We start from the raw sequence: 8,713 nt of genomic DNA, 5'->3' as shown, positions 1-8,713 counted from the left end.
AAATTAAGCATATCGGGTTCCACACGACACACGAAAGTGTCTCTTTTGCTGTCGGATGGTAAATCTTTCATAAGTCGCGGGGCTGCAAGATGGCTTCATAGGTAAAGTTCTTGCCCTATAAGCATGATGTCCTGCCTTTGATCCCCCAAATACACACGAAAAGGCCAGGCATGGAGGCCAAGGCTTGTACTACCAGCACTGGGTGGGCGGGGGGGGGGGGGGGGGGGGGCACAGGCAGATTCCTGGAGCTCAGTGTCCAGCCAGCCTGACCAGGCAAGTTCCAGGTCTGTAAAGGACCTTGTCAGAAGACACAAGATGGACAATCCCGAGAAACACCATGTAAGGTTAACTTCTGGTCACCACGTGCTTGCGTCTCCACGTGCAGCTGCACCCATATGCACGCACATACACACACAGACACATATACAATCTTTTATAAGTCACATATATACATATTCAAATGTACGTAATGCCCTTTGCTTTTCCTCTTTCTCTGTGGGGATTAAATCCAGGGTCGTGGCACACTGCAAGCATTCTACCACTGAGCTACGCCCCAATCCTCCCAGATTTCTTGACTGAGGGACAGAGAGTCCAAGGACGTTTCAACCAAATTTAGATGCTGAGGCAGGTAAGGTAGAGGGGAAGATCCTGGTTGGAAGAACAACTGGTTCTCATCAAGAATGTTCTAGGCTAGGAACTTCCTGTATAATTTGAGCAAGCACCTGAGCCTCCTAAAATGGAGACATCAAATATCTTTCAACATTAGAACAGTTTCCTGGGCTGGGAGATGGTTCATCGGTAAAGTGCCTACCATGATGATCTCAGTTTGATACCAGAACACATGTTAAAAAAAAAACAAAAACAAACAAACAAAAAAAACAGGCATGGGGCATGCACCTGGAATCCCAGGCTCATTGGCTGGCCAGACTAGCCAAATTGGCAAGCTCAAGGCCATTGAGTGCTGTCTCTGAAAACAAGGTCTGGGGCTTGGGAGGTAGTTCAGAGGTTGAGAGCACTTGCCCCACAATCATGACTATCAGAGTTTGAATCCCAGCACCCATGTTAGAAGCCAGGTATCCCATGTCTACCTGTAACCGCAGTTCAGAGGGGAGGGGAGATGGGAGGATACCTGGAGCTTGATGGCCTCCAGCCTAGTCAAGAAAACATGTGCCCTGGAGCAGAAGAGATGGCTCAGTGGATAAGAGCACTGGCCGCTCTTGCCCAGGACCCCAGTTCAGTTCCCAGCACCCACATGGTGGCTTACAAACATCTGTAACTCTGAGTTCCAAGGGATCAGATACCCTTCTAACCTCCATGGGCACCAGGCACACATGTGCTACACATATTTACATGTAGGTAAAACACTCATACACACATATAGAATAAATAAATCTTACCAGGCATGGTGGTACACACCTTTAATCCCAGCATTCAGGAGGAAGAGGCAGATGAAGTCTTTGCAACTCTGAGGCCAACCTGGTCTATATAATAAGTTTCAGGCCAGCCAGGGCTACACGGTGAGACCCTGTCTCAAAATAATATAAAGTAAATCTAAAAAAAAACAAAAAACAAAAAAACTATGGGTACAGGGAGAGATCCTACCTCAAAGGAATAGAGAATGCCATCGACCTCATGTCACGTGCCTAGAACCACTAGACTGATAGAGGAGATTTAAATCCTTTTCTAAATTCCAGTTCTGGCCAGACTCCACGAAGTACATTCCCACTTTAGGTCAAAAATATGTTTGCATCATTCCAGAAAGCCATGTCTGGTTTTTCAAAAATGCAGAATGAGGTGGAGGGAAAGCTGTCTGTGTATGGGAGTCTGGAGAAACGGCTTAGCAGTTCAGAGCACTTACTGCTCTTTCAGAGGCCCAGACTTTGGGTTCCAGCACCCACATCAAGCAGCCCATACATGCCTGCAACTCCAGCTCCACAAGATCCTATGTCCCCCTAAAAAGAAGAATGGAGAAGGATGTGGGCCAGCCTAGCATGCATGAAGACCTGGGTTCCATTCCCCAGCACTGCAAAAAGGGCTAGCACCTGGAATCCCATTATTTGGGAAGTGGAAACAGGAGAGTATAGAAGTTCAAAGCTGGCCTCGGTTAGGGTGACTATTGCTATGATGAAACACCATGACCAGAAGTAACTTGGGGAGGAGAGAGTTGAGTTCCCTTATTCTTCCTTCTTATGGTTCATCATCGCGTTAGTCAGGGCAGGAACTCACCCACGGCAGAAACCTGTCGACAGGAGCTGATGTGGAGGCCGTGGAGGGGTGCTGCTTACTGGCTTGCTCCTTATGGCTTGCTCAGCCTGCTTTCTTATAGCACCCAGAACCACTATCCACAATGGTCTTGGCCCTATCGGGTCAATCACTAGTTAAGAAATGCCCTACAGGCTTGCCTACAGCCTGATCTTATGGAAACAGTTTCTCAACTGGGGTTCGCTCCTCTCAAATGACTCCAGCTTATGTCAAGCTGATATAAAACTAGTCAGCACAGAGTTCCAGGCCAGCCTCACTATGTTAGACATCTTAAAGGAGTGGGGGGCAATAATCAAGACCACTCAGAAGTAAGGAAATTGCCAGCATCACAGAAGATGAGCACCGCCTAGGATCTCACTGAATGATCTTTTGTGGTTACATAGTATCATAATATCAGAGCACACCATAGGTAAAATGGTGGGTAACTCCACAGTTCTACTCTGTCACAGGATAGATAGGAAGTTACCTGGATTTACAGAAGTCTTTTCCAGGGTAGGGATGTAAAATCAGCAGTAAAATCCCCCAGTGAGGGGCTGGGGAGTGGCTCAGTGGTAGAGCTCCTGCCTAGAATCCCCCAGTGAGGGGTTGGGGGTATGGCTCAGTGGTAGAGCTCCTGCCTAGAATCCCCCAGTGAGGGGCTGGGGTGTGACTCAGTGGTAGAGCACCTGCCTAGAATCCCCCAGTGAGGGGCTGGGGTGTGGCTCAGTGGTAGAGTACCTGCCTAGAATCCCCCAGTGAGAGGCTGGAGTGTGGCTCAGTGGAGAGCACCTGCCTAGAATCCCCCAGTGAGGGACTGGGGTGTGGCTCAGCGGTAGAGCACCTGCCTAGAATCCCCCAGTGAGGGGCTGGGGTGTGGCTCAGTGGTAGAGCTCCTGCCTAGAATCCCCCAGTGAGGGGCTGGGGTGTGGCTCAGTGGTAGAGCACCTGCCTAGAATCCCCCAGTGAGGGGCTGGGGTGTGGCCATCAATAGAATGTTTGCTCAACATACGTTAGGCCCGGGTTTGATCCAGAGTGCTGCAAGAGGTTTCTTTGTGTTTAACTTACAGTGGTCACAGGAGACCAAGCAGAACCTGAAGGCACACCTGTGCCCAACTACTGATTACTGAATTTGGTGACAAACATGGATTCTCTTGGTTTGGGGGAAGCAGACAAGGGGCCAGTCCCAGTTGAGACAAAGAATTCATGACTCTGGGTCCATAAGGATGTCTAGGGCCCAACCTGGAAGCTCCCTTCAGAGGACTCTTCACGTGTGGGGTGACTAAAGATCCTGCTGTCTTTCTCCCAGCCACTTTTAGTATTGCAGAACCACCCAGAACTGCCCCCCAGAACTGGTCCTCCTCAAAGTCAGAGGATCTGAGATGGTGCTGTCACGGGGACTTGGCTTTGTGAGACAAGCGAGCTTGGGGAATTGCGGTGGGGAGGGCCTTTGACAGGAGAGGATGCCATGTGCTGGAGAGGCGACTCAGCAGGAAAGAGCACTTAACTCTACAGCAGGAGGACATGAGTTCAAATCCCCAGATTCCCACATTGTCAGGTTTGTCCCTGCACATGCTTGTCACCACAGTGCTGTGCCGAGCAGAGACTGGAGGATCACTGGGGTGGTCTGGATGAGATGTCCCTCATAGTCTGGAGCGAGCCCCAGGTGGCGGTGCTGTTTGGGAGGTGTGGCCTTGCTGAAGGATAGACATCCCTGGGGGAGGCTTTGAGGCTTCCAAGACTCAATTCCCCCGTTCACTCTCTCTCCTTCCTTCCTGTGCTTTTGAGATGTGAGCTCTCAGCTGTTCCTACAGCCGTGTCTACCGCCTGCCACCACATCAATGCCAGGATGGACTCTCATCCCTCTGGAACCATAATCCCAAATAAACTCTCCTTCCAGAAGCGGCTTGAGTCATGGTGTTTTATCATAACAACAGAAAAGTCACTAAGACAATCACTGAGACTTGCTGGCCACTAGCCTAGGTCCAGGTGAGAGACCCTGTCTCTCTGTAGTCTAGGCTGGCCTTGAACTCAGAGATCCGCCTGCCTCTGCTGGGAATTAAAGGTGTGCACCACCATGTGTGTGGTGAAAGACCCTGTCTCAAAAGAATAAGTTGGAGAGTAATAGAGTAGGTCACCCAACGTCCTCTGTCCTCTGTGGCTGACACAGATACATGTGCATACACTACACATACCACACACACACACACACACACACACACACACACACACACCACGGGGGTGGGGGGTACCATGATAAAGGGACAGAGAAAAAACCACCCGCTTTTCTGGGCCCTTCTCACCCCCTCCAAGTGTCTTCCCCAGCCAGGCCCCCTGAGCCTCAGCCCAGGGCCTCGTACCTGCTTCCTGCACTGTGGTGCCCATGGGTAGTCCCCGCAAGATGCCCAGGAGTGGCCAGAGGGAGCCTGAGGTTGGGTCAGGAAAAGCCCCCTTATGCTCCAGCAGCTGACAGGCAGTGACTGACATGAAAGAGTGACCCAGAAGGCCGGTGAGGAAGAGTCATACCATTGAGAATGTGGGGGAGGCAGGGAGGAACTGGGCAGGCTGGGCCTCACAGGGGACAGAATGTAGCCTCACAATCCTGCTCTGTGCCAAGGTTCTTAGGTTCTGAGCTCCAGTCAGCAGGAGGTGACTCCAGCTCAGCTATTTCATCCCTCTGCCAAGAGATGTGATACAGCCCAGGATTCATGCGGGGACTGTAGAGCCACCATGTGATGAACTGCCACCAGGCAGGAAAGACATGGTCCAGTGTCAGACTTTAGCCTGTGGCCCCAGAAAGGTCAGAGTGAAAGGCAAGACCTGCAGCCTTATCCCCAAGGAGGCAGAAATAGCCCCGACATTCCCTGAACTAAATAAACAATGAACATTATATAATAGTTTCATGAGGCTGAGCAAGGCGGGGCACACCTGTAAGTGCAGCACTCGGGGTCCAGAGGAGAAAGATTGCAAGTTTCAGACCAGCTAAGGTTCTATGAAGTAACTGTCTCAGAATAAATAAATAAACACACATAAATACACTTACACATACACATGTCATGCATATACACATTCTCACATGCATACACACAGTCACACATATACATATACACACATACACACACACATAAACTCACACCTACATATATATACACACTCTCACATACACACACTCGCACATAAACACATACATACACACACATACACATTTTTCCTTCTGAAGATTTGAAAACGGTGTTTATGAAAATATAGTGAGAAAAGGCAGATTAAGAAGAAAAAAAAGGCCAGGCGTGGTGGTGCACTGGGGGTGTGTCTCAGTTAGCATTTCCCAAGTCTTGGGTTACATCCCCAGCACCACACAAACCTGACATAGAGGTGCACACCTGTCATCCCAGTTTCAGGAAGTGGAGGCAGGAGGATGAGAAGTTCAAGATCATCTTGGGTCACACAGTGAGTTTGAGATCAGTCTGGACTAAATGAGACCATATCTTTAAGGGGAGTAAACAGATGTTTGAAGCTTAAACACTCACATGGATGAAGGAGAGAACCAACTCCACTTGTCCTGTGATGCCTCCCCTACCAAAAACAATTTTTTAAATTAATGTAATTTTTAAAGTCAGCAATCCAGATGAAGGATCACATAACCATGGCGAGTCAGCACAGCGGAGGAGGGCAGTTCACAGCAGGGCAGCCGGAAAGCAGAGAATGGGAATAAAGAAAAATGGTGAGCTGCAGACCCCAGCACAAGCCCCCAGGGGCCCTCTTCATCCAGCCAGACTTTCGGACGTTTCCACGGTGTATCTACCTTGTTTTAACACTTGGTGGGATAAAACACCTTGGCAAAAACAATGTGAGGGAGGAAACATGTTTTGGTTCATAGTCCCAGGGTTCTGTCCATCATGTTGGGAAATTCACAAGACTTTTTTTTTTTTTTTTTTTTGAGACAGAGTCTTACTATCTCCTGGTTGGCCTGGGCTTACTGTGTAGACCAGGCTAGCCTCAAATTCACAGAGATCCACCTACCTCTGCCTGCCCGGTGTTGGGACTAAAGGTGTGTGCCACCATACAATCCAAGACTCAAGTCCAGAGAATGGTGTCACTGTCCTTTAGGGTGGGACCTTGTCACCCCTCACTGTCACAGCCAGCTCAACCTAATCTAGATAACCACTCCCAGGTGTACCTGGAGGCTTGCCTCCTTGGTGACTTGTCAAGTTAACAAGGGAGATTAACCATCACAGCCTTTCAAAATAGTGCCAGCATCTGGGGACCACATAGACAAGACAGGAGCCTGTCCACAACACTGCTCCATCTCTCTCTTCTTGACTGTGGCTGCAATGTGACCAGAGGCTTTGGGCTCCTGATGCTTGATTTCCGCGCAATGATGGACTGTATCCTCACACTGTGTAGGAGACCTTGTCCTGAGGATTACTTTGAAGCAACAGTGATTTAGAGGAACCCGTAGGCAGGCTGCCAAAGCTGTCAGCAGTGGTGAAGGTGCAGCCCAGCCCTGCCACCAGCAGCAGTAAAGGGGACCCTTGGGGACACGGTAGGAAGGACGGCGAGTCAGCTCGGAGCAGATATACTTCTCCTGTAAACACTGGCATTGGAGGTAGAGGGAGGGCTCAGCAGTTGAGAACATGTTCTGCTCTTGCAGAGGACCTAAGCTGCATTCCCAGCACCCAGGTCAGGCAGCTCCAGGAGATCCAACACCCTCTTCCAGCCTTTGAGGGCAGCTACACTCAAATGCATAGACTCACACAGACACGCACATAATGGAAAATAAAAATAAAACAAGTCTATATCTAGTATGTGACTCATTGTTTACCTTTGTGGAAATGTGTTAACATAAAAACAACAAAACAATGACTGTCCCAGAGCACTGAGTGGAAAGATGACATCCACATTCTCCACACCTTGTTTAATGCTCTATTTATTTATTTATTTATTTATTTATTTATTTATTGTTTTTTCGAGACAGGGTTTCTCTGTGTAGCTTCGGAGCCTTTCCTGGAACTCACTCTGTAGCCCAGGCTGGCCTCAAAGAGATCCGCCTGCTAGTAAGTAAGTTAGTGTAAGTCTTGCTGGATGGTGGTGGCATGCCTTTAATCCCAGCACTTGGGAGGCAGAGGCAGGTGGATCTCTGTGAGTTTGAGGCCAGTCTGGTCTACAGAGTGAGTTCTAGAATCGCCAGGGCTACACAGAGAAACCCTGTCTTGAAAAACCAAAAGACAAGCAAACAACAACAAAAACCTTGTAAATCTTACAGGCCAAATTTTTAACACCATTCTCTCTGGCACATCTGAAAGTTTATAAGAATATTAAATTAATCCTCTTCAACAGTCTAACCTGCGGTAATAAATGCAGTACAAACACAGCACCTGTTACATGTGCCAATGTTAAAAACCACAAACCAGGGCTGGAGAGATGGCTCAGAGGTTAAGAGCACTGACTGCTCTTCCAGAGGTCCTGAGTTCAACTCCCAGCAACCACATGGTGCCTCACAACCATCTGTAATGAGATCTGGTGCCCTCTTCTGGTCATACATGCTGTATGCAAAATAAATAAATAAATCTGAAAAAAAAAACAAAAACCACAAACCAAATCCTGGGCTTAAATTTCAGTTAAAGAACTGGAGTGGCTCAGTGGTTAAGAGTACTGGCTGCTCTTGCAGAGGACCCTGGTTCGATTCCCAGCACCCACGTAGCAGCTCACAACTGTCTGTAACTCCAGTTCTAGTGGATCTGAAACCCTCTTCTGGCCTGAGGGCAGTAGGCACCAGAGTGGTACACAGACATACAAGCAAGCAAAACACCCAAACACATAAAATAAAAGTAAAAAATAAATCTCAATTCCTTTACTTAAAAAAAAAAAAACTGCAGACAGGGGGCTGGAGAAATGGCTCAGTGGTTAACAGTGTCACTGCTATTGCAGAGGGCCCAAGTTGGGATCCCAGCACCCAGGTCAGGCAGCTCATAACCACCTGTAACTCCAGCTCTGGGGACATCTACACACAAGTAGCTAACAGGCACATAAAGACAGACAGACAGACACACACACACACACACACAAAATGTGCAGGTTTTGTTTTTGTTTGTTTGAGACACAATCTTGCTGTATAGACCTTGCTATCCTGGAACTCTCTGTGTAGACTAATCTAGCCTTGGACTCACAAAGACCCACCTACCTCTGCCTCCGGAATGCTGGGATCAAAGGTGTGTGCCACCACACTCAGCTATAAATGAATGTTTTTTATAAATTGAATAGAGGGTTTGGGGTGTAGCCCAGTTGATAGACTAGTTGCCTAACACACAAGAGGTCCTGAGTTTGATCCCCATCATTGCATAAGATGGGCACAGACGTGCTTGCCTGTAATCTCAGCCCTGGGGAGCTGAAGGCAGGAAGATCAAAAGTTCAAGGTTACCCTTGTCTACGTGAGAGTTCATAGCCTTGGCTACATAGCAAGTTCAAGGCCAGCCTA

Source organism: Peromyscus californicus, unplaced genomic scaffold (genome assembly GCF_007827085.1).
Source record: "Peromyscus californicus insignis strain IS unplaced genomic scaffold, ASM782708v3 Scaffold_2__1_contigs__length_46816999, whole genome shotgun sequence".
Taxonomy (NCBI): domain Eukaryota; kingdom Metazoa; phylum Chordata; class Mammalia; order Rodentia; family Cricetidae; genus Peromyscus; species Peromyscus californicus.
This window is presented reverse-complemented; position numbering follows the sequence as displayed.